Genomic DNA, 27,531 nt, shown 5'->3' on the forward strand with positions numbered 1-27,531 from the left:
TTGCTCCCATGCAGCTCGGAGCCTCGCACACAGCAGTTTTTTCTCTCCCCCCTCTCTGATACATGTTGTTTACACAGCAGGTGGATATGACGTCAGGGGGCAGCTTGCAGCAAAAAATAACAACATCCAACTCCGCGATTTGTATCTCCCCCCCCCCCCCTCCCCCTTCCCCCAAAAACCAACCACTCCAAAAAAAGCTCATTAAGTTCGCTAGAATTGTGAATAATGAAAAGTGAAGGGGGACGCGCGGCGGGAGGATAGCAAAGGGATCTGATCAAGTGCGAGTTTGATCCGGCTTCCTCGTTGCACTGGAAGGATTTTTGTGTCTTTGGAAAGCGGCTGCTCCACAACGTAGTGCCAGAGCGGAGTAATATATTGTTATTTATTGTGTGCTTGTTGCATGCTTTTCTGGTACACAATCGCATGTGTGTTGCAGGGTCAAATTATCTCCTGATTGCCCAACAATCTAAAAGCAGCACCAACTGGTGAGTTTGAATTTGATTCTTTTCTCCCTCTGCCCTGCTCGCTTTCAGGTTAACTCTTTTCTGCTTGACTCTGATTTCCTGCAAAGCCCCACGTGCAGTTTGGGGTGTTTTAAACGGCGGCCGGGGGGGGGGGGGGGGGGGTTATTGTTTGTCAAAGTGGGTTTCGACTCGGAACTGAACAATCTGCACTGCCAATACACACACACACACACACAATTGCTGCTGACCGAGATGGGTGGGTGGTGGTGTGTGTGCGTCGGAGAGGAGGGGGCGGCAGCAGTTTGTGTGTGAGAGAGTTTGAGGTGTGGGAGTCCCCGGCTTGTTTAGCGAGAGGTTATTAATCAGGATGGTCAGTTTGAGGGAGTTGAGTTGCGCGAGGTTTCTCTTCCTTTATTGAGGATTAAATGGGCAGGTCAACGGAGACTTGACAAGGGATCTCTCCTCTCTTCTGGGGCACCATGGGTGGGGGAAAGAGACACACAGTGTGAACCGCACGGGAAAGGTGAACTCTTGAAACTTTTGTCACTTTTAAAAAAGGCATCCTGTACTTTCAGAAAGACGCATGGGCGTGATAGTATCGGATCACCCAGGAAGGTCATCGAATTTACGGGGGTAGTCAAGGGTCTCAACATTAGTCCAATGATATTTTTAGTCCTGCATTGTGTATTGAGTTTGTGTGTCAGAAACGTATTGATTTGAGGGGGGGGGGGGGGGGGGGTGGTGGCTACTGTATGAAGTTAGTGCAATGTATCATCTCCTGCTTTCCAGTGAAACTCGAATACACTTCTTCATCGCCACTTTCTTCAGGTTTGGCCGCGGGAAGCTCCGGTATTGAAAGTAAGAAACCCGAAGGTGCTGGCTGATTAAAAACACGTCCTGTTGTTTGATTGAGGAAGAACGCATTGCTGCTTACTGGGCAGTTGTATTTTCGGTAGACCAAACGGCCGAGCAGCGAGGATGAGAAGAAGTTTCCACCTATATCACCCTCCGAAACAAGTAGCAGCTTTTCCCACACACACACCTACCCCAGCCCAGCCCCCCCCCCCCCCCCCCCAACTCTTACTGGGAGATGCCTTTTCCCACTGGGAATTGCAGTTCGCTCCTCAATGTCCCTCAGACTTCGGGAGGGTGAGGTGTCAGATACGGGGATGTTTGGGAGGGGAGGGGGTGAATTTGAAAGCCCCTGACACAGCATGGGGAGGGACGGGGGGAGGGGGGGGGGGGCAGTGGGCGAACCCGAACCCCACCGAGTGCCAGGCGGATTGTTTTGTCAGCCCCCGGGAGCTGAAGCTGGCGCCTCCACGACTTTGTTGTTAACTTCGTGTTTGTTTAACTTTTTTGTTGTTGATGAAAGGAGAGATAGAGCTGGGTAGGGGGTGGTGGGGCGGGGGCGCCACAAATAGCCGCGGAGTCCAGAGGCTCTTTTGTTATGGTGATGACGGTGTTTACTCAGATCTTCCTCAAAACTTTCCTGTCAGACAGACTGTGGCTGCTCGGCCACTTCACACACTTTCTCACTGCACCAGTAAATACCACAGAATCAAACAAAAACCTTACAGTTTGAACACCAATATTCAATAAACAAACATATATCTGGATATATTTCTTTAAAAAAAAAAAAAAAATTCTTCACATGTATTCGACAACTCCGCCCGCGGGGTTCCTCTCACTCAGCTGCTCACTGGAAGTTTGTTCGCTTGACTTCGCCGAGTTTAGGCGGCTGCTGGGCGGACAATGAGTTTTTTGTGTCTTGACAGCGGAGTTTAGAGAGGACAGCGTCGGTAGGAGCAAGGTACTGCATTTTATTACATACAATTTCATCACAAAGTGTAGAAATGACAAAAGTCAGCCAAGATTACCCGTCAGACCTAGAGATCACTTTCTCTGTCTCTCTTAATAAGACCCCTCTTGTTATTTTGGTCACCTCATCTCCTCGAAGGTGTGGGGGCTCCGGGTTGCGGGGGGGGGGGGGGGGCGTTTATTAAAAACAAAAATACTGCAATTCAGCCTCCTTCATCGTGGGTTACCCAGTGTCTGAGAAAATCGCACTGAGGTAAGCAGCCTGAGCCCCGGCAAGAAGTGATCCTTGACAACCAAGATCAAGCCAGCAGTTGCAGATCAAACAAAGTGTGCGCTGAGCCGTTGTCAAGGGTCCGCTTCTCGGGAGGCTATCAACCGTGTGCCCGGGTGCTCTGCCTGCAGCACCCCCCCCCCCCCCCGCCACCCAATCTGGAAATCAGGAGGAGAAGGGGAATGTGGGACTTGGGGGAACAGTCACTTGCTTCGTATCAACCTTAGAACGTCCACTGGTTCAGATTAGCTTTAAAAGTTTATGCGTTAAGACCAGATTCAACCTTGAGCCACTTCACCACATTTGAGTCATCAGTATCACATCTGCCGAGTCCATTCTTAACAAGTTGGGGCATAAGCATTGAATAGGAGTTTTTTGTCTAAGCCTGACTGTGTAGGCGCATATACACACAATGACTTGAGCAGTTTTATAAAGATATTTTAGTAACAACGTCGGAAAGTTATTATGGGCATTTCAGGGGTTCCAGTTTGTGTCGTTAAGGAAAGGGGTTATGGTCCAAGTACTGACGGTAGATTCTCGTTGAATAATGCTGTTGAAGTGCAATTTTATTACCTATTGCCAAAGCATGGTTGCAAAAGATTAAGCAGTGCTTCACTGACAAAATACACCTTTGCAGAAAAAAGATGATGCCACACCTAAAGTTATAACCAGACTTAGCATGCACGGATAGTGTCATTGGCGACTTGGTAAAGTTTTAGTTGCAGTAGAAATTTGCCAGAGTCTTTGTTTTAAAATGACAGGACAATATTCAGCCAGAGTTCATCTACTTGTTAGAAAGAGACTGACACCAGTTAAGTTTGAAGTTCAAGTAAACGCTATGCACAATGTGATTTTTAAACAAATGTAAAACTGTAAGTGTGAATCTGATATGGGTAGATATTGATGATCTTGATTTTTTAAAATAAAAGTCTAGCTATTTCTTGTGACGAGAAAGCATATTTTAATGAACCTCATGGCTATATATTTAAGTGAAACCCATGGAAGTATATCATGACTGTAATTTGATTAAGTGTATACAATTTACTGAATTATGTTCTTACATTGACACCATTTATAATCACACAAAGTGTAAACAATTTCAAAAGCCAACACAATTTCCCGTCAATAGCCATTATATCCAGTTATCTCTATTTGCTATATTTGTAACAGGTTGTATAGGAACTTCTCTTTCCTCGTGTACTTGTGTTAGTGTACTTTAAATTATAAAACTTAATAAATTGGAGAGTAAAGGAAAAAGTTGACAAATTAATTGAGAAAGGCCAGCTAAACAAAACAGAGTAATTAAGCACACACCAGCTTTAAGAGGAATGCAGTGCTGTTTTAAAGATATTTATCTGTGTTCTTTAAAAGTAATTTGATTTTTTAAGTAAAACTGAATGACAATGACAAGAATGCTGTGCTTTGTTAGGATTGGGGTGAGCATATTGAGCCTGTCAATCAGTAACAGAGTCTTTACTTTTGCGGTGGTTGAGTCACTTGCTTTGTACTGTTGTGGCTGTAGATTTGAGTCACAGCATACACTGACATTAGAAAATATCAATTGTGTGGTCCAATTAAGGACTGCAGTTATACTGGACCTTATGGACAGTTTGACTGAACTAAATAAAGTTGTGCAAATTGAAGATCTGTGTTTGAGGGAGCAATTGGAAATTTTAAACCTTGCAAGCTGTAAACTGTCAGAGAAATGTATTCAATTTGGCCATACCAGTAGCACCTCCTGATAATTTACATCAATGCTGAACCATGTATACAATGAAGCAAATTATACACTTGAAATAGTGTAATGCATTGACAAGTATGAGCTGTTTGATATAATTGTTGCCTTATTTCATATATGATTGGTTATCCTTTTAAATGATAATCCGAACAGTTTGCAATTTAGGGTATTTCATTTTAAATTATGAATCAATCCTTTATTTCAGTTGATATGGATTCATATCAATAAATTAATATCAATATATTAATATTTGACAAATATGCATTTTGCCATTCTGGATGTGCATTAACAGCTATTTGCCATTTTATGGCAAATAATCAGTATTCATACCTGTACATAAATTCACAAAATTGCTGGACAAGCAATCCCTAGTAAAAAAGTAATTGGCTGTTAATGAATAAAGTTGGCATTAGGTATTGGAGAATTAATGATTTTTGAGAACAGTACATTAGCAGAGTGCTGACAGTCCTAATTACATGTAAAGTAAGATGTAGATATATGGTTTTGTATCTGCAGATCAATATATTGTACTTTCCAAAAGAATACCAGATTCTCTAGAGGATGTTTTTGTATAATAGTTCAGTTTGACTGTTTGCCAATGGCCTTTGTCAACCAATGATAACGTTATGAATATGTTTTAAACCATTTTCAAATGTTGACAAAGCCTGTATACATTGTTTTCTTTTTGCTTCTTAAATATATTAAGTAAATATTTTTCGAAGTTATATTTCCTCCAGATCAATAACAGTGACTTTTTTTTCTCACTTACTTTTGCATCCATAAGTTTATTTTGGTACACCACATGGATGTTGTTTAAATGCAAATATGAAAAAAAAATCACGTCTCAGTTTTTGCATGCAAGCTGAACTGATAGAGAAAGGGTTAATGATGCATGACTTCAGAATGCCAGCAGCACATTCTGTGAAACCTAATAGGCTTATATGAGAGCAGTTGCAGCTAAAGTACCATTTGATTACTTTCATTCTGTAAAATGGTTGTTTACTGAGATCTGACGGTAGACTTCCTGGGTTAAGGTGTGGTTTTATTTTTGAGATTATTAGAACAATACACTTTAACTCTAGAAGTGATTCTGAATCATTTATTCGGTTTTCCCTATTTGATAGAATATGTAGTCACTTATGATCAGTTTAAATTCATTGATTTAGTCTATTATTTTGTATGATTTAAAGAAAACACTATTTCGTATACGAGTACCTCCAAATGTCTTAAATTCATATTTGGTTTATTACACAGACAGCTTTTTGATCAGGAAACTGAGGAGTGTGTTGAAAGTAGACGAAGAAAAATGTCATTCCATCTTCGATTGTAGTGTTGTTTCACATTGTTCCAACTGTAGACTAAAAGCTTATTTCTGTCAAATTTTCTTGCTTTAAAAAAAACAACTCCATTAGTGTAACAAAGAAAGCACTTAAAATTGTGATTCAAATCCTCTTTAAAAATCTAATGAGTTCAAATTTGAGTGTTTGTAAACATAACACGATCTGTTTACACTGTCCAGAAGGCCTGCTGGCTGGCAGTCCATTTATGATAATATGCCATAATAACTTTTTTCCATATATAGTTTGAACACAGAAATATTATATTTTATTGCACTTTGTCATTATCTGTGATTGACAGCCAGCCTTACAGATCCAACGTAAACAGTGAATGTCATTTGCTGCAATGATTGAAGTTTTAACAGCTTCAAAATGGAAAGAATTGGAATTGTATTCTTTTTCCACCTTAAGAGACTACATAATTTTTTTGTGGACTGTTGATAAACTGTAGTAACAGTTGTGTGGGTGATGCAGTTTTAAGGAGCTCTGCAATGTTAACAAAATCTTACCATATTAAGGGTGGTTCACATAAGCAGATCCAGAAGTTTAACACTTTGTTTCTGTGCATCTAAAACAAGCTCAGTGAATGATTATAGGCGGGTGGGAGTGGGGGAGGAGGAAAGAGCCTGAATTCCTACAAACTATATTGCTTAATTTGTAGAAAAATAAAACTTTAAATTACTAATTTATTGAACTTTAAATTACAGACTTATTGAGCTGATTAGTTCTTCATCAAATATGCAAATGTTATGTTCAGTAAATTATACTCCACTGAAGAGTGTGAAATTGAGATTGGGTTACTCTATATTACAAGGCAATGGATTTAATTAGTTATTTATTAACAGTACCAATGATTTTATATTACAAAAGTAAGGGCAGAAAGTATACTGTTTAAATGGTTTGTATTATACTAAACGATGCTGGAATGTCTTCATAGTAAAGTTGAAACACACCTGTGGGACTTAATTGGTATATCTGACAAGGTCACCTAAAATCTCTTTGGCATCTGAGATCTTGATTTTTGGGCCAGTAGACAATACCACTGTATTCAGAGCAATATGTAACAGGTGATATTTGAAGGGTGGCATGGTAGCACAGTGGTTAGCACTGTTGCTTCACAGCGCCAGGGACCAGTGTTTGATTCCCGGCTTGGGACACTATCTGTGCGGCGTCTGCACGTTTCCCTGAGTCTGCGTGGGTTTTCTCCGGGTGCTGCGGTGTCCTCCCACAATCCCAGAAAGACGTGCTTGTTAGGTGAATTCAACATTCTGAATTCTCCCTCCTCTGTTTACCTGAACAGGCGCCGGAGAGTGGCGACTAGGGGATTTTTACAGCGACTTCACTTGTGACAATAGTAAAGGTTGTTATTATTAAACTGAAAATATACTTAGCTTTTACAGGCATTTTTTTTTTTGGAGGCAAACAAACCTGACCAAAATATTAGCAGTATTGTTGTTACACAATGTAATGTGCAACCATGATTGTTGTCATGTGCCATTACTCCACCACTGAGCCAGTCACACGTCCACTGCTGATGGCTTTGGTCCAGTGAGTCAGTGTCAATTTCTAGTCTTATCAGTTGAAGAAATACATTTGTTTTAGTTTGAATTTTTTTTTAATACTTGGAAGGAAGGAAATAATAAACTTTTCAAGTAAATCACCAGCTTTTGTATTATCTGAACGTGGGATGTGTGGGCAATTGCTCATTTCCAATAGTGTCCATTACTGTTCAATTTGAATTTGAAAATATTTTCTATTAACTGCATGATATTGATGTGTATATTTTTTAAATAAACAAAAATTTATGTTAAGGAATGGAACATAAATGCTTGTTAATTTTAAAGTTTGCCTATGCATAGTAATGTATTAGTTTTGGACAATGCTGAGGGATCTTTGCCTGACTGCTTCAAAGTAAGTAACATACATTACAGTAATTTTATTAATAATCTGCACAACCTTGATTACACATGCCCTATGTTTGCACTTCACATTGCAGTGGAGAGAATCATGCCTTAACCTGGTGACGGAATCTACACTGAGCTTTTAATATTTAACACACCGTGTCCCAGCCCACAACCAACTTGATTGATAGAATTGGCACCTGATTTTTAAAAAAAAGCTAGCCCCTGTGCTTATGAAAAAATGCTAAATGCTTGTAATTTGAAAAGCACCTTTATGCTTGAAAAGGCTGTTTAGCTGCAAGCAAAATCTAAAGGTTAGAAACACAGGAACAAATAGACACGGTTAATCAAACAATGCGTTTAACTATTTTAAAGCTCATTTAACACCAGTGAGTTCATTTTGGTTTAGTTTAGCTTTGGAGCTCATTTTCTGCACATTCGTCTTGACAAATTCCCATCCCCTCCCCTTGAAAAGAAGAATATAACACTTTATCTTAAATTGACATTTACTTTCCATTGTGCAGCAAGTAGTTGCATTAAACCTGTTTGCCAAAAATGACATTTGAAACCAATTTTTAAGATTTTTATTTATTTGCAATTCAGGTTAAATTTAAAATCATGGGGATGAAATTCTCATCTGCACAGGTGTAGATTTTGTCCCAAAGTGCTCCAAAATGTAGGACAGAACGAGTGGTGGTCCCATAGGAGATTAACTTTCTTCCAAATATAGCCTGACAGCTCTTTTGGGAGTTGCTGACTTAGGCCATGCTGTGCCTTGAGAGGACTTTCCCAGGTCTTTTCAGGTCCAGGCTTCACTGATGCATCCTTGTAGACCCTAGTGACCAATCCAGTGTATGTCTCCACAAGGGTCTGGGGAAGGCTTCCTGGGTATTTGGAAGTTCCTCGTAAAGCACCAGAACCTTTGATTCCCATATGTCTAAATATTTGCTTTAATTAGCTCATATCAATCAGACAGCAAGACTGAATCATGGAATCATAGAATTTACAGTGCAGAAGGAGGCTATTCAGCCCATCGAGTCTGCACTGGCCCTTGGAAAAAGCACCCTATGCAAGCCCACACTCCCACCCAATCCCCATAACCCAACATCCCCACCCAATGTTTTTTTTGGACACCAAGGGTAATTTAGCATGGCCAATCCACCTAACCTGCACATCTTGACTGTGGGAGGAAACCGGAGCACCCAGAGGAAACCCACGCAGACACGGGGAGAACCTGTAGACTCCGCACAGACAGTGACCCAAGCCGGGAATCGAACCTGGGACCCTGGAGCTGTGAAGCAACTATGATAACCACTGTGCTACCGTGCTGCCCCTGAATGTAGTTACATTTATAAACACAATTTCTATTCTAAAATACTTACAAAATTTAAGAAAAAGAGAACACATTTACCTACAAGTTTGTCCCCCTCTTTCGTCTACTTACTACGTTATGGCCCTACTGACACTGATTGACCTTCTTTATTCATGATGGCAATTGACAGTGTGTGAGCTTTAGCAGCAAATACTGGGACGTCAAAGAGATATCACACCAGACCCCAAAGTATTTTCTACCAGCATCCAACAGGGGGCCATTGCTTAGTTCTGTTTTCCCTAGCAGAACCTCTCCTTGCTAAATCAGGGGCAGTGATGTCAATTGGCAGGTCCTGTTTCTTCCTGGGTGGATCCTTACTGGTCTGTAGGTCTCATCTACTTATTGAATAAATGTACTGAATGATCAGGAGAGCCCACATAAATGACTAAAACATGGAATGCATATGGAATAAGATTGCTGGCAGGTTGCTTTCATTATGATATTTCCTTTGGAAAAGTCAATTTGTGGGACAGCACAGCTTAATAAAAATGCTGTTTGCGTGTGTGTAATGTATTAGCTTTTGCCACATTGTCTCTTGTGGTTCCTTGCTAGTCATAGTGTGTTAATTCAACAAGCTCAGTATCCGATAAGTATCTGTCCAGAACAAATGTGCACATTTGGTTTAAACCTCAGTAAATGGACATCTTGAGTTTTGGATTATGGTATATAAATAATGAAACAAAGGTGCAATTTTAGATTAAATCATTCTTGATAATCAGTCACAGTGTATTGCAGTTCTTGAACAGTAAATTTAATTACACATACGTAGTAAAATGTATCATTACATTTGTAGTGTAGTGTACCAGAAGAGATACTCTCATTCAGCGACAAACGTTACAACCATTGTATTACAGTACATAGCACATATGTATCACGTTTCCTACCTCTAGTTGTGCTTGAAGCTGAGCTTTTTCTCACAGCAATGTATTTACTAAATCAAAATATGTCCTGTTAATCCAGTAGTTTGATTTTGCTAGAAGTAGACAGGTGTACAAGATATGATAATATAAATAACAAAATGCTGAGTGCAATTAATGGGAATTGTACTTGAAAAGGCAGAAAAAAAAACTTTAAAATGTGACTGCTGTGTCTATTGAGAGGAAATGGAAACTGGAGTCTGTAAGCAACATGAAATTAGACTTCACAGAAATGTTGCACTGTGTATGTCATTTATATCCATATATAAATATATATATTACAAAATGTCTTCTGGGAACCACATCTTCCTGAGTCATCTGAACATAGAAATGAGCAACTTAATTTGTTTTTACTGGTCACTATTCAAGATTAACTTGGCTTTTTTGAATTTGGTATTAAGTTTCTTCCCTTGGTGGCTTATCATCATCCCATTTCTTGACTAGGCCTTTGAATAGGAGATTGCAGTAGAATAATTTGTGCTTCCAAAATAAAAACAGAAATATAATTCATAGATTGATGATGGGAATAAAATTGAAAGAATCAAATGAGTGAGAACAATATTGAATATAGCAACTGGCAATGGGTAGATTACTGTACTCTTGTGATAGAGTCAGTGCAAGTTAATTGTGCATTAAAATGAAATTATTTTAAATTGTTTTGAAGATTAAGCAGGCAAAATACACTATAAAACTGGCAGCAACTTTATAAAAAGCTTATTAAGCACTAGTTTGAACCTTTCTCCCAAAATTGCACCAGCTTGAATTCAAGCAGAATGATATGCTGTGGAAGGAACAGAGTTTTACAGCACAGAAAGAGGCCCTTTGTGGCTGCACTAGTCAATAAGCATCTATCTATTCTAATCCCATTTTCCTACACGTGGTACATTGCCTTGGATGCTGTGGCATTTCAAGTGCTCATCCAAATGCTTCTGAATTGTTGTGAGGATTCCCACCTCTACCACCCTTTCAGATAATGTGTTCCATATTCCCATCACGCTCCCCTCTGGGGAAAAGGTTTTTCCTCAGCTCTCCTTTAAATCACCTGCCTCTCGCCTTAAATCTATGCCCCCTGGTTATTGACCCCCCTCAACTAAGGGGAAATGTTTCTTCCTATCTACCCTATCTATGTCCTTCATAATTTTGTACACTTCAATCACCCCCCACCCCTCCCCCCCCCCCACCCCCACCCCCCGCTCCCAAGCCTTCTCTGCTCTAGGAAAACAACCCCATCCTCCCAGAGAGGTGTACAAAGTGATTTGACAAGGAAAGGATGAGGGTGCAGGATCCTGAGCAATTGAACTGGTGTATAGAGTGGCAAGAATATTACGGAGTATGCAGCACATTCCACAACAGGACTGTTAAAATTAATTATATCTGTTGACATTCAACCAACTATTAGCAATTAGTTTGTTTACTTTTTGTTTACATTAAATGTTGGTATAACTCTGCATCACATTCTAGCTATCTAGCCAACTGAGCTAACCAATTATTTATATCAAAAAGAATAACCAAGGCAGCACGATGGTGCAGTGGTTAGCCTTGCTGTCTCACGGCGCAGAGGTCCCAGGTTCGATCCCGGCTCTGGATCACTGTCCGTGTGGAGTTTACACATTCTCCCCGTGTTTGCGTGGGTTTCGCCTCCACAACCCAAAGATGTGCAGGGTAGGTGGATTGGCCACTCTAAATTGCCCCTTAATTGGAAAAAATGATTTGGGCATTCTTAAATTTGTTAAAAAAAAATAACCAAAGGATTTGACCACTTCTGTACTTCCAGCATAGCCCTTCAACCTCATGTGATTTGGATATACCTGAAAACTTCAACACGTGGCCGAGTTTTCACCCTCACAAAATATACCTCAGATTGCAAGACCTACTTACAATATAAAATAGACAAGTTCACAATGCCATGATTATGTATCTGAGTTTATAAGACATCCCCAACATGACAGACACTAATCAGTTGTGACTTTGTGTCTGACAGTAAAATTTCACATTCACAAGAGGGTTGTTGCGACCTATTATTTTTAGGGTTCTGAACAATGTCTGCCCTGTGGTGGCTATCTATTTTGTACCTGGTGATAAACTTTTTGATAAGGTATGCAAGGACTGTTGACCAAAACATTTATTTTACCATTTGCTCCATTTCTTGGAAGGTGAAAATCAGAATGTTACCATTGTTAAAAGGAACCAAAGCAAGTTCTTCTGGTTATAGTGGCTTCCCACAAATTTACAGAACCACTTTGAAGAAAAAGTACACGCCATTGGAGCATTGTCAAACTTTTGTGCATTTTAGCTAATGAAGCATTTGATTAAGATCTTAGCACACATATCAGTCGTGTTACTGGAGATGCATTCTGATTGACCATACAGTTGCACATTGCTTCTAACTTGTATTTCAGAAACGGCACTGAGGAAAGTTGTGTGCTCCTCTGTTTGCAGTTTAGAGGGGGGAAGGAAGCTGCATTTAATGGAAGTGACATGAAAAGTAAAATATAAAAGAGGAAAAGTAGAAAAAAAATGAAAAGTTGAAACTAGGAGCTGGGTTTCATGTTTTTTGGTGGGCTGAGGGAGGTGGAACTGAAGCTGTTTGGTCCACTCACTCCCGCTGCACCATCTCAGCTCATCCAATCAAGCGTAAGATGGACAATTAGTGACTGGTGGGAGGAAGGACAATTAGAGGTGTAAAGGGGAGGGGGCACTCTGAGCCCAGTCAGGACTGTATGCTGAGCATCATGAGGCAAAGGGGTAATGTCGCAAATAAGAAGTCGGTCATTGTTACAAGTTTAAAGACTCCTTGCTCTCCGAATGTTTCTTTATTTTTTATTGAAGACTCAAAAATTAGTTTTAAAAAACATGCATATACTTCCACCTTCACCAGCAGGATCTGCTGATGCATCCAGCCTTGGTACTGATGGCAAGCCTTTGCTTCCATCTTTGTGTCACCTTTGATATTGTGGGCGTAAAGCACTTCTAAACATTTTCAAGGCTGAGGCCTGAAAATCCGGCAGACAACAGCAACGTTCAGATGATTGGGTCGCTTACAAACTCAGAACCTTGTCAAGAAGGTGGGCAGGCTGCCAATTTCTGCAGTTTGGAAACTGCTGCAATGACGTTGCATATTGCTCACCTAACATCATAACTCTCTATTTCCAACAGGGGGGTAGCCTACTTAATTTGTAGATGTAAAATCCAGCACGAGGAGATAAGAAACAGACGGTTTGAATGAAGGAATAGTTTTTTTTAAATAGCTGTTCCAAACTTGGCCTTCAGATAAGTAGATCCTTGCACCTTTTGCTGTTGCGTTCCTTGTTTATTCCTAGGACATGTGACATTCTTAAGTCGCTAACACAAAACCAGTAACATTCCAAGGGTGTTCTAAGTCTTCAACATTCATGGCCAGTGCTGTCAAGACATGCTTCTTGATTTGTGCATACTCAGCAGAACAGAAACAATAGCAGATTTAACTTCTCCGCTGGGATGATGGACAGCTGCCAATCATTGTAACTGCATTAACCACTGCTTATTTTACTGATTTATTGTTAGGAGATGTTAGTGATTAAAGATTTTTGAGTTATTGTAGGTCATTCTTTATATTGCTGTGCTTTAAAGTTGTTCTGATGCCTGATCATCGCATGCTTAGATCAACATTGAAACCGAGGTCCTTGAAGGTATGATGTTCCAGGTCAGGGTTGTAGTCAATGAGTTGCTAAGATTTAGATTTTAATTCAAGTGCAGATCCCAGGTCAATATGATCATGTTTGAAGAAGGTTGTTAAATATAATCTACATTAATGGAGACTTGTTTATGTACATAAGAGAATTTTCAAATATAATATCAGAAACATATACAAAATATGCTGTTGTGCGTTCTGTGTCTTTCATTCCCGTAGTCAACTTGTTAAAATAGATGTTGAAATTTACCTGGATTTGTAATTTAATGGAATAACTGATATTTTAGTGCTATTTGTTTATTTCCTGGATTGTTTCATATGAAGTAATGGAGTGCAAGACTGTCTTGAAACTGCAGCTTATACACTATTAGATTGAACAATGGTAACTACTCAATAGGAAATATGAATAGACAGTAACAGCTGCAATTTTCTTTTCTAAATTTAAAGTATCTGATTCATGTTTTTTCCAATTCGGGGACAATTTAACGTGACCAATCCACCTACCCTGCACATCTTTGGGTTGTGGGGGTGAGACCCACACAGGCACAGGAAGAGCTGCATTTTTCTCTCTCTTTGTTTCTTTATGTTACTTTATGCATACTCTTCCATTTTCCCCCAAGTCACACACCAATTCCTGTGCAAGAAACATGAATTAATAGGAAAAGCAACCTCTTCTTGTATCTCTGCAAATGTGCTTTTGAACTGACTGCTTTAAAAAAAAGGTTGTACTTGTAACTGCTTTGTTTATAATAATAAAAGCTGCATAAAATAAAATGTTCCCTCCCTCAAAGCTGGTACTTGTCTTATTTTAGAGCCATTAGAAACTTGGGCTGGAATTTTATGCAGAGGTGTTGGCCCTGCTCCCAACTGAAAAGTTGGTAATGTGTCTTTCCTTCGCTTGGCTAGTTCACTCTGCAGTGATTTCATGGCTGTCGGTGCTGTCAATTGGTTCAGGGCAAGGCTTAGTTCCAGCAGAGCCACTGGGAGGTGTGGCCCTGCTGCAATATAGACTGATGGGGAGGCATGGAGCCGAAACCCAGGTAAATCAGGGTGGCAGGACCTGACAGATGAGAGGGGGTGTTGTGTTCAGGAGGGTAGTTGTGGAGTACACGTGGGACGGCAGCACAGTGAGGGTTGGGGGTTCCCTCTGTTGAGCATAGAGTACAAAGAGGAGGGACCCCCTTCTCAAGGAGCTCTTAGGTGATCATCCATCGGCTACCTATGGGTCCCAATGGACACAAACACGGGGAGGGGGGGTTGGGCAGCTTGACACCTCCACCACTGGTAAAATACCAGTAGAGGGGGGTAAGTGACAGACATGGTCCCACCAATGGCAGCTGATTTTACAGTCTTCTACCTCCAGGTGTGAGGGGTGATGATGGAAGTGGGGGAGGGAAAATTCCACCCCCACCCTTACAGTGAGGGAAAGAAAAGTGGCAAGCAAGTGATCTGTTAGTCAGTGAACTGACTCCTTGCATCACTAGGTCTTAAACTTAAAAAACTAGCAATATTTTCAACATTATTCTCCCTCTTCACAATCATAATACGGCTTCCTTGCAACATCACAGGGCAAAGTACTAAATTGACTCTTACAGCCCATCAGGATGATACAGTTCTACCTGCATTCTGTGCTACCAAAACAAATATAGTAAAAGTACCAGTTTGAATTGGCTTATTCAGTAGCTTTGCAGGTTTCGGTGACATCTGCAGCTGAACAGCAGAACTTCAATGTTCAAACTCTAGGGGACCCACTGTAGGAAACATTTCCGGAGAAGAACAAGTACTCTTGTATCACAGTAAACGTAGTGATGTGCCAGTCTGAATAAATAGCTGGTCATCTGATCCCAGGGAATATGCAAATTTTTATATTCAGAATGAATATTGAAAACTCATCAGCTGAAAGAATTGTCTCTAATTACTATATTTAAAAAAATATATTTCCATTCTCCTCTCCCGAAGGTACGGAGTCTTCCTGAAGTGTGCTTCCACAGGTGCTGGCCCTGTGTGCCTCAACCAAGCAAGCATTCCTAATTCATGAGGCCAGACAATGAGTGCCAGCATAATATTGAGTTAGGATGGTATCGCTTCCATCCTTGATTATGTTCTCACCTGGTATCCATACAAGCGGATGTGGATTATGACCTCTTCTGCCACCACCACCGTGTCACCCCCCCCCCCTCCCGAAAATAAAAGCAAAATACTGTGGATGCTGGAAATCTGAAATAAAACAGGAAAGTACTGGAAAAACTCAGCAGGTCTGGCAGCATCTGTGGAGAGTGAAACTGAGTTGACATTTCAAGTCAAATATGTCTTCTTTGGTGTCCTACTTCCAAAGAAGAGTCATATTCTACTCCAAACATCGGTGGGAGGGGGGAGGAGATTTTCCATGCCCCCCCCCCACACCCCCGGCGACGTGCTTCTCTTGGACGGTGGCGGGATCTTTTGGTCCGGCTGCTGTCAATGTGATTTCCCATTGAATCCATCCCACTCCGCGATTTTCCCGGCAGTGGGGTTTGCCATCAGTGGGACCAGAAGATCCCGTGGTGAGAACGGCTGGAAAATCCCGCCATTTTGTCTCTCACCACGGATGTGGCCTAACTTTCTGAGTTTTCATCCAGAGCTTTCCTGTTCTATTTCACCCCTGAAAGAACAAAGAAAAGTACAGCGCAGGAACAGGCCCTTCGGCCCTCCAATCTCGTGCCAACCATGCTGCCCGACTAAAATACAATCTTCTACACTTCCTGGGTCCGTATCCCTCTATTCCCATCCTATTCATGTATTTGTCAAGATGCCCCTTAAATGTCACTATCGTCCCTGCTTCCGCCACCTCCTCCGGCAGTGAGTTCCAGGCACCCACTACCCTCTGTGTAAAAAAACTTGCCTCGTACATCTACTCTAAACCTTGCCCCTTGCACCTTAAACCTATGCCCCCTAGTAATTGACCCCTCTACCCTGGGGAAAAGCCTCTGAGTATCCACTCTGTCTATGCCCCTCATAATTTTGTAGACCTCTATCAGGTCGCCCCTCAACCTCTGTTGTTCCAGTGAGAACAAACCGAGTTTATTCAACCGCTCCTCATAGCTAATGCCCTCCATACCAGGCGACATTCTAGTAAATCTCTTCTGCACCCTCTCTAAAGCCTCCACATCCTTCTGGTAGTGTGGCGACCAGAATTGAACACTATACTCGCAAGTGTGGCCTGACTAAGGTTCTATGCAGCTGCAACATGACTTGCCAATTCTTATACTCAATGCCCCGGCCAATGAAGGCAAGCATGCCGTATGCCTTCTTGACTACCTTCTCCACCTGTGTTGCCCCTTTCAGTGACCTGTGGACCTGTACACCTAGATCTCTCTGACTTTCAATACTCTTGAGGGTTCTACCATTCACTGTATATTCCCTTCCTGCATTAGACCTTCCAAAATGCATTACCTCACATTTGTCCGGATTAAACTCCATCTGCCTCCATCCACGTCGCCAGACAATCTAAATCCTGCTGTATCCTCTGACAATCCTCACCGCTATCCGCAATTCCACCAATCTTTGTGTCGTCTGCAAACTTACTAATCAGACAAGTTACATTTTCCTCCAAATCATTTATATATACTATAAACAGCAAAGGTCCCAGCATTGATCCCTGCGGAACACCACTAGTCACAGCCCTCCAATGAGAAAAGCATCCTTCCATTGCTACTCTCTGCCTTCTATGACCTAGCCAGTTCTGTATCCACCTTGCCAGCTCACCCCTGATATCATGTGACTTCACCTTTTGTACTAGCCTACCATGAGGGACCTTGTCAAAGGCCTTACTGAAGTCCATATAGACAACATCCACTGCCGTACCTGCATCAATCATCTTTGTGACCTCTTCGAAAAACTTTTATCAAGTTAGTGAGACACAACCTCCCCTTCACAAAACCATGCTGCCTCTCACTGATACGTCCATTTGCTTCCAAATGGGAGTAGATCCTGTCTCGAAGAATTCTCTCCAGTAATTTCCCTACCACTGACGTAAGGCTCACCGGCCTGTAGTTCCCTGGATTATCCTTGCTACCCTTCTTAAACAAAGTAACAACATTGGCTATTCTCCAGTCCTCCGGGACATCACCTGAAGACAGTGAGGATCCAAAGATTTCTGTCAAGGCCTCAGCAATTTCCTCTCTAGCCTCCTTCAGTATTCTGGGGTAGATCCCTCCCCTAACCTTGGATCATAGAAGCTATTTGTAAACCTCTCACAATTGTTGCAGTTAACTTGCTATAAACTGGCAGTCTTCTTTGTATTATTCAGAGCCACACTAGAAATACATGAAGCAATCAATTATGGTTTTTTTCTCGACAAATTATGATTGCTTTATCTTGATCCAAAATATTTTTGCAATACTGCATTTCATTCAACCCAATGCAGTTGGGGGGGGGGGGGTAGTGGGTGGTGATGACTGTACAAACAGCCCAGCATTTTAGTAATGCAGCTAAAGAGACATTTCAAAAAACTCTTAAATCTTTAAGCTGCTTTGGAATGCAAACAAATACCTTCTTAAATGGGAGTAACAGTCTCTGTCTTTGGTTTCAACCTGTTGAGTCCATCCTCAGTTTCAAAAGACAGTCCACATGCATGTCCATTCTTGCTTAATAGGTTACAAAGTCAGTGCACAATAATCTGCAACATGTGCTCTATTTTCATGACATTAATAAATCGTTTAGATGTGTTTGATGGGACAGTGCTGTGCAGCTATCCCCCATGCAAATTGGAGGGTAAGCTTCTATGAGCAGCTGCTCAGAGAGCAATGTGACAAATGGTTATCTACAAACTAGCAAAATATTGTCTGTATTTTTAACCACAATGCATCATGTAGTAAAGGAAAGGTTGGCGACCACCAGTCAGTATGGATAATGAATTATAACAGTTTATTTACAAACGGCATTTACACAGAGAATGGAATTTTCTGGTCAGGCGATTCACTTTTCTCGCAGGCAGGCGCAGCCCCACCTGCAGGTTTTCTGGCGTTGTGGGCTGGTTCCAATGGGAAATCCCATTGACAAGTGGTGGGAAGATAGAATCCCTCTGCCAGCGAACGGTGCGTGGCCAAGAAACACGTGGCCGGGGGAACAGAAATTTCCACCCAGAGTCTTTTGCAATGTTATCGATTCCCATTGGGCGATGGGGTCATATGACCCTCCTGAAATACGCCCCTTAAAGGGGCCAGCTACTACATTGCTCCCGCTTCAAGCCCCTTTTTGTACAATACATTAAATAGTTATACTATTAACAAAACACCATTACTGAGAAACAGTTCCTATACCCAGTCCATCAACACCTCAGTCTGTCAGAAGACTCTATTTTCCTCTGGGAGCAATGTAGCTTAACTGTCATGGTAGATTCTGCTGTAATGATCTTACTAGGACTTTCCTCTGGAATCTGTGTCTCACTTTCTTCAGTTTCAATGGGAGCAGCCTAATCAGCTACATCATCTCTTGAGCAGAACACGCTACTTTTGGGCACAACTGGATTAGGCAGCAACACTGGTTCTCAGAATGGTTCCTACCTTCTCAAATGGTCCACTTGCCTCTTCGCAAGCTTGTCTTGTACTTGCACCTCATACAATAGTCAACCCATTTCTGTAAAAGATCTCCAGCCAGTTTAATTTTATCTCCTGGAACCAATCACGTCCCATCAAGCTCAATCCCTGGCTTGACTATCATCAGTGTAAGCCAAGTTAACTTTTGTCTGTGACTCACAGGGGTTGTAATTGTTCCTACTATCTTTATAGCCTCTCCATTATACGTGGCTAATTTTGCTGTAGGGTTCAGCATTTTAGGGGTTGAACTCTTCTTTCAGATACGAGTAGGTATGTTTGTTTATAACAGTAACCACCTCCATTTTTAGTGGCTGGCCATTCACCATCAGCACGTCTTGTTATGGGGGCTACCTTGCCCTCTTCCACATTGTTTTAGGATGACATTACATTTTCCCACTGGACAATCCCCATGTTATTTACCAATTTACTTGCTCTGTTTGTACTGGACTGGCCGTGCTTGCTTTGGTGTTTATGGCTTAGATGGCCTCTTTTCCCGTACCCGTCGCACTCAGCTCCTTTGAATTTACACACTTCTGGGGAATGATTTCTTCCACATTGAAAGCTCTGTGTGTTACTCCAAGACTGTTTAAATCTTCAGTATTTAGTGTTTCTTCCCACTTCTGTACTCTATTCACTGCCTGTGCCTGATCCAGCGCCCCCATTTCTGGCGCCATTACTACTTGTGGTATCCTGCCCTAACTGGTGAACTTCAAAGCTTTGTTCGCCTTGTTACTCTTAGGTGCCCTTTTTGGCACTCTCGATTGCTGTCGCCATTTCTTACGCCTTGCAAGTCAACTCGGATTCAGCCAACGGTTTATTTTGTATGGCTACGCCATTCATACCGCATACTAGCCATCTCTTAGCATATAATTTAAAGCTGATCCAAAGTGCAGTACTCTGCAATCTCCTTCAGCATGGCTACGAATGCTGTGATGGTCTTCCCCCGGGCCTTCCCAGTCAAGCTAAACTTGTACTTTCGCAGTGTCACCGAGGTTTTGGGGTGAAAATGCCCCTTTGCTAGTTCCACAAGCTCTGCTAACAACTTAGTGTCAGGAGTCTCTGGAAATGTTAATCTACAAATCAGATTATGGGCACGACTTAATGGCAGCGCTCCATAGGAATCAGGACAGGACATGGCCGGTAGATCCCGCGAGAGACCTCTTCCAAGATTCCCGACAGTCGCAAAAACCCACGAGATCTATCAAGGTTTTGGGCAGGACCAGACTTGCATAGATAAGTGAACTGATTTAACTATGCCGCCGCTAGATCTAATCAGCCCCCTGGATCTACCAGCCTTGCTGAAGAGACCCCAGCTGGGTGCTGTTTAGCAATGGTCCCCACACATGGGGACCAGGCAGAACGGCACAAGAGGGGACGCCGCTGACCCCCCAGGCGATTAGAGGCCCCCGGGTCGTCGGGCTCTGGGCTGGGTGTCACCCTGGCTCTGCTGATGGGCACTGGCAGGCAGTGCTAGGATACCCAGGTGGCACTAGCACACTGGCAGGGGCACTGGCAGGGTGCCAGGCTGATGGTGCCCAGGTGGCAATTTGCCCATGCCAGGGATTGGGCCCAGGTTTGCCCTGCTTATGTGAGGTGAGGAGGGGACTTGAGGACCCCGCCCCCCTCCCACACAGCAGGTGAGTTGGTGGGGTCCAGGGGTTGATGGTGCCCCAAAATGCGATTGAGGGAGGCCTTGTTCGGATGTGGCCTGCTGCGGCCCGAGAAAAATAATAGAGTGCCATTCGATTACGGGGTCGTTCCCGCTGCTACAAACGATGGGAAAGACCCCACTAATCCCGCCCAGAAAGGGACTATTTTTTCCCAGTTAGATCGTACCCTAAAAGTCCGATTCCTGCACGCGATAAGTAAAATTACTTTTGTTCTACCCTCCCCCTCTATTCCATTAACTCTGGAAAAAATATTCCAACCATTTGATATACTGCACCCAATTCTCAGTAGTCGAGTCGAACGCTTTTAGGTTTCAAAGAGAGCTATGCTTGTTCTCTCTTCCTCGCGTCTCGAATGATCTGATTTGCTTTGTAGCTTTTTAACAATGCTATCGTCAAATTCTTTGCCACTAACCAAGTCGCTCCAATTTGCTTTGTTGCCAGTGTTGTAGAGGAAGGATTGGCGACCATCAGTCAGTATGTATATCGAATTATAACGGTTTATTTACAAATGGTTTTTACAAAGAGTCTTTCACAATGTTACCACTCCTAGCTCTAGGATCTACCCTGGCTGCAAAACCTCACCATCTGCACCAAGATCCCCAAGCTCGATTCCAATTGGGTGATTGGGTCACATGACCCTCCCAATGTAAGCACCTTAAAGGGGCCAGCTACTGCACATAGGATAATTGAAAAATGCATTAAAACATATTAAATGCAATGTTGATTGTTTCTAAAAGGGGCATTAGTAAGCTTTGCTCGGTTATCTCACATGCTGCATTTATGCTGAGTAGGACTGCCCAATATCAGAAAATATGTTTCTAACATCAACAGACTTGTACTAGGAACTAACACTGTTGGTCTCTCTGACCTTCATTAACGTGCATCCATTGTGGCCATATGTGCACAGATAATGGTTCTGTTAGGATGTCCCCACAGTGTGACGATTCAGTGAAGATCGATGTCCCTTCGATGTCGCTGACAGCTTAAAATTCAGGGACAGTTTACAGTGTACTACCTCTGAATTTCTGTTGGCTTCAACCCTACCCCTAAAGTGGGTGATTTTGAAACTCAGAATTTGCAGAGTTTATACTCTGTGTCAAACATATGCTTATATGGACATGGGGTTAGTTCTGTCAAATTGACAGGGTAAATGGGGTATAAGTCAGAAGAACAAATTAGGAAGGGGTTTCTATGCCTGTTCTCAATCATGCCAGCGAAAGATTGTGATCATTCAGGCACTGCCCACAATTAAAACATAGAGCTCTGTGTCAGCATGCACCAGATGTTGTAGTCATACTTGTGTGCGTCTTAACCCTGCAGCCAACCTGAAATGCACCACTCCTCTTTCATATTGTGCAGTCAAAGCAAATTTATAAAGATCTTATTACTTGAATGAATATTACAGACATTTCATTTGTGTTGTAATGAGTAAGATGTTACTTAGCTTTGTTTTGTTTTAGAAAATGGCGTGAAAGAGTTTTCTCTGGACCTAAAAAAAGCAAGCTCCAGTGTCAGTTATGATTAGGGATTTGAGGATTCATATTTTGATGCAAACGTGACAGGCTGTGGTTGAGTTGTTGAAAATGTGAAAGTGTCTGATACAAAGGAGGCTATAGATACTAGAGATGGCCTCACTGAGTTGATGTTTTACAGAATGCTAGGCCCAGTGAAACCCACTTCAAAAGAAGTATTGGTTTTAAAAAGGATGTGTGCCTCTCGGGTCACGGTGGTCTGCAAGATTACTGTGCTGTATCTTTCACATGCGAGGGACCTTGTTAGAATGAAATCACTGCTGTCATTTCACTATGAATCTACGGTCTTGTTATATTGCTGTTTATAGTCTTTACTTGCAAAGATTATTTGGATGACACAGTAGAAATAATGAAACTGATTGTTCTATGGTGTTTTGCAGCAACACCAGCAAGTGAATGTTAAGTAAATGATGCAGTTTATTTCCATTCCAGCCTGCTGCAGGAAAGCTGCCAGGTTTAAATAAGCGGTACCCAGATGGTATTCTTACGCCTCTGAGTTGGTACAGAATCTGTGAGGGAATAACTATGCTGCCACAACAGCGCCTACATGCTGTAGGTCAATTGAGGGGAATGCCTGTTGCTTCTGTGTTTTGCATATGTAAATCTGTTCTGTTTTGTCATTTTAATAAACACAAGAAGCTGCTTTCTCTAGGGGCTGTAAATGAATTTGGAATGCAGCCCAGTTAATGAGGAGTTAGTAGAGGTGTTGTGGTTTGTGAAATGCTGCCACAGCTTGCTTCCTCTGTACGAACACATTGCTTCCTGGATGCTCTCATTTTCTGTCCCTTGCATACACACAGCTCAAGTTGTATTGAGGAAGTTACATTGATAGGCTACTTCTAAGTGGCATGGACAGAGAGGTTAACAAGTGGAAGGTTGCAGAAAGTGATTTTATTTTGTAGGGCAGAGTGGAATACAATGCTTTGGACAGGCTGTCTGCCACACTTCTCCGCTCCCAGTCTCATCAGCTACAGATGTGGCTAGCAGCCGTCTCAGTGAAGTTGTGAACTGTGTCGTCTGTGGAGTTTAACAGCCAACATCTGCTGCAACAGTCTGATGGAAACTACAATGTGGAAATGATTTTTTAAGAAAGGGGAATGAGGTCTGAGATCAAGTGGTCCAGCTTACTTTGTCATTTTCCACATTTAACAGATTTTTGCAGGAACCTATTGCATCATGCTCAACTATTACCGAACAGAAGTTTTCATTTTGAACATGTAATAAAGTATCTGAAGCTTAAATTCAATTTTGTAGAATTTTGTAAGATTGTCTGATAGTTCCTCGTGTGCCTAATGTCACATATCTGAGGGGTACAGTGATCTGATTATCATTATTATTAACATCAAGGAGATCACTTTCTTAGCTTTTAGGCATGTTCATCTTTCAGAATTTTCACTTATTACTAATTAGTTTATAATGCAAAGCCAGATTACTTGGGATCGATAAATACGATACAAAAACAAGTTTGTCCCAAAGTAATTCATTGTCTGTAAAGCAATTTGGGACATTCTGTGGTCATGAAAGGTGCTGTATAAATGCAAGTTTTTCTGTACTACTATGTTTGAATGAGGTGCACAACCTTTGCCGATCAATTATGCCAGCAATTCTTAAATTTTCAAATCCAGTATCACACACAGGAAATTTGAGTGACATTTGTATTGACCGATCCATTAAATGTTTTGTATCAACTAAACTCCATAGTTTACTGCGTAAGCTATTGTGAACACATAAGAAATGTATTGTGATTTTCAGTAAGATTTAAGTGTTGGGTAAATTATGAACGACTAGTCCCTGCTGTACTTGTAGGATTAGAAACAATGCAATAGATAAGGTGTTTAATTTTAGTAATGCATTATTAGCACTGTGCCTGACGGTGCTGGGCTTGTTTTGTTCAGCATTATCACGCAGGTGATAAAAGGCCTCAGCATTTTATTGTTCAACCTAAAAAATGCAAAAATGAAGTTATTTAATTTTTCTGCAGTGCAAGGTACCACTGGTGTGTAAAGAATGCTCAGATAAGCTGAAAATATTGAAGTCAAAGTATGTTAATTGATTTCCTGTGTTTTCTTTTGAATTTGTTTTCTTTTGTACTGTGAATAAACCTCATAACATGAACTCTCGTGGTTTTTTGTCATTTCTGGGACTGTACTACTTTCTGTCTTTCTGTCCGTGTCTCACAAGCTGGGTAAAACTGCCATGACATTTTTTAAAACCTGCTGATATCCGGCATAGCAGCATTTTAGAATTGAAGGTCCAACATGTATAATTTTAGGTCTTGGATTTTGCATTTTGAACAATACAAGCACCTTTCATAAATTGAGTTGTTTAGTCTGTACCTATGCTGCTGTAATGAAACACATTTGGACTGTCAGTTGTGGGCGACTCCCATGAATACTAAATTATGTTAGAAAAATAGATGTTTGTCAGGAGCTTTTGAAACTACAAATGATCACATTCCATTAAGCCAAAAATAGGACATACCTGAAACTACTGCAATCTGATTAGTTTCTGTTAACTATTTGAATGCTCCCTCACTACACATTTATATTCCGTTTGTTTAATTAAAAAATCAAAATCAATTTTGCAAATCTATCTTCAAAATAATTTGTATCAAGTATTATTTTGGCACAGACGTTAGTGGGAAGAGGCTCTTGCGGAAACAAAACATCTGTACAGCCTGGTTGTTGATGCAGTTTACGTGGGGAGGAGAAATTAAATCCAAAGGCGGTATTTGAGAGTGTAGTTCAATCCTTTAGCTCCTCTTTCACGGAAGATTCAGGATATTTTTTTGCGATCAGGGAGAAAAGACTCAAATGTATTCTGCGTTTTGAGAATTAGCCAGAGTAACTGAGAAATACATAGCTGCAAAATGTAATAACTATTAATCTGTCCTGAAGCTAGGACATTCTTGTGCATAGCTCTGATTAGCCTTTTTAACAAGTAGGATGTGTATAATGGTTTGAAGACAAATTCTAAATATTTGGTTAATTATTTCAATAACCAGAAGAATATTGTGCGCAAATAATCAAGTTACTGCAATATTAAGTATGTTCGCATGCTTTGAATGATTTTGATTATCTGAGTACTTTCATCACCTTACCGGAAAAGGCTCAAGAATATCTTATTTCTCCCTTCATCACCTTGAAATAATAACTGATGCACAATTTTAATTCCATGGCACCAGCAGATCTCTGGTTCTTGACCAAAGTGGTCATTCATATAGGAGCATAAACCATGATCTGCATTCGATTGTGACACCACTCATCGAGGCAAGTTTGATATTCATTCTATCAATGTGAGTACTTTACAGCATGGCTGACACTAATTGAGAACAAGGAGCCTGGCTAACTTTAACCTTCAAAATCCTTAAGAGTGAAGCCAAAGTTATTGGCTGGGGTCAGGTCATTATTAAAATGGGGGATCTTTTTGGTCTAAACATGTTGGTTGGTATATCTACAGCTGAATCATTGCGATGAAAACCACATAATATGCATCGTCCATCTCTCCTGAAAGCAAATCATGCCGTGGCTCAGATTCATGGATGCTCTGATGCTTTGCTCAAAGGGTTGTTCTTAATAACGTTATCTCATGATTGTCACGAGGCTGGTCAGCTATGGGAGCAATCACAGATTAATTGTAACCAAGTCTGCAGTTTTGAAGTAAACTGGATGGAATCATGAGCCTGAGAACACTGGCAAAAATCCCAGACTCCCATTTTTGGAATCCCATGCAATAAAAATAGAATGTGACTTATTTGGTCACCATAAACCAGCATGCCTAATTATAAACAGATGTAATTTTGGAATGTGATCCCAAAACACTGGTCAATATCCTGGAATTCAATGCATAAAAAGCTGAATTTGACTCAGTCACTTTAAATCAGTGCCACTAGCTCGAACCTATCCCCACTTTCCAGCAGGTATCCCTGGGTAGATTGAAGGATGCATGATTGTTTTCACCCACTGCCTCATCCTTTAGTTTGGGGGTGGTCATGCCAGTTTTAATATCTTCAAAGTTGAACTAAGTCAAAACAGGGGAAGAAACAATCTTGTGATCTTCCTGATTCTAATATGGCTTAGTATGTCTTAAAAAAATTTAAACAAACATTTTATTAACGGTTTTCATAAAATATCAATAACAAAAGGAGAAAGAAAAAAGAACCCAACAGGGTTAAGTACAAAACACAATCTAAAAAAGCAACCCCTCCCCCCCATACATAAATAATAAATTAACATTAACACCCCGACTTAACACAACAGGTGTATTCACCCCCTCAAACCCTCCAGTGTAAATAACATAAACAAAAATAAAGTAACCCAACCCCACCCCCCAAGCTGCTGCTGTCATTGACCAATGTCTATCGTTCTGCCAGAAAGTCTAAGAACGGTTGCCACCGCCTAAAGAACCCTTGTACCGACCCTCTCGAGGCGAATTTCACCCTCTCCAATTTAATGAACCCTGCCATATCGCTGATCCAGGATTCCACGCTTGGGGGCCTCGCATCTTTCAACTGAAGGAGAATCCTTCGCCGGGCTACCAGGGACGCAAAGGCCAGAATTCCGGACTCTTTCGCCTCCTGCACTCCCGGCTCCGCTGCCACCCCAAATATTGCGAGCCCCCAGCCCGGTCTGACCCTGGATCCTACCACCCTCGACACCGTCCTCGCTACGCCCTTCCAAAATTCCTCCAGCGCTGGGCATGCCCAGAACATATGGGTGTGATTTGCTGGGCTCCCTGAGCACCTAACACACCTGTCCTCACCCCCAAAGAACCGGCTCATCCTTGTCCCGGTCATGTGTGCCCTGTGCAGCACCTTAAACTGTATGAGGCTGAGCCTCGCGCACGAAGAGGAAGAATTCACCCTCCCTAGGGCATCTGCCCACGTCCCCTCTTCGATCTCCTCTCCCAACTCCTCCTCCCACTTACCTTTCAGCTCCACCACCAAGGCCTCCTCCTGCTCCTGCATCACCTGGTAAGTTTCCGAGATCTCCCCCCCCCCCCCGAGAGCACCCTGTCCTGTACTGTGTGTGGGAGTCGCCGCGGGAATTCCACCACCTGCTGTGTGGCAAACGCCCTTACCTGTAAGTACCTGAAGGTGTTCCCCGGGGGGGAGCCCGTACTTCTCCTCCAGCTCACCCAAGCTCGCGAACTTCCCGTCCGCAAACAGGTCTCCCAACTTTCATATCCCTGCCCTGTGCCACCCCGAAAACCCTCCACCTGTTCTTCCTGGGGCGAACCGGTGGTTCCCCCGTAATGGGGTCC

General features: G+C 41.8%; 1 protein-coding gene across 14 annotated transcripts in view; it reads left to right on the forward strand.

The window, feature by feature from the left end:
* Positions 1–202: 202 nt before the first annotated feature.
* Positions 203–27,531, forward strand: part of foxp1b (forkhead box P1b) — a 739,458-nt gene continuing 712,129 nt past the window's right edge. For 7 of the 14 annotated variants that reach the window (XR_011934140.1, XM_072472250.1, XM_072472248.1 and 4 more), the window contains exon 1: positions 203–485. The gene's annotated coding sequence lies outside the window, so the exon portion shown is untranslated. Of the gene's footprint in view, positions 486–2,158; positions 2,278–27,531 lie in introns of those variants that run through there. The other 7 variants (XM_072472260.1, XM_072472264.1, XM_072472251.1 and 4 more) reach the window with 5 other exon arrangements.

Source organism: Scyliorhinus torazame, chromosome 13 (assembly GCF_047496885.1).
Source record: "Scyliorhinus torazame isolate Kashiwa2021f chromosome 13, sScyTor2.1, whole genome shotgun sequence".
Classification (NCBI taxonomy): Eukaryota; Metazoa; Chordata; class Chondrichthyes; order Carcharhiniformes; family Scyliorhinidae; genus Scyliorhinus; species Scyliorhinus torazame.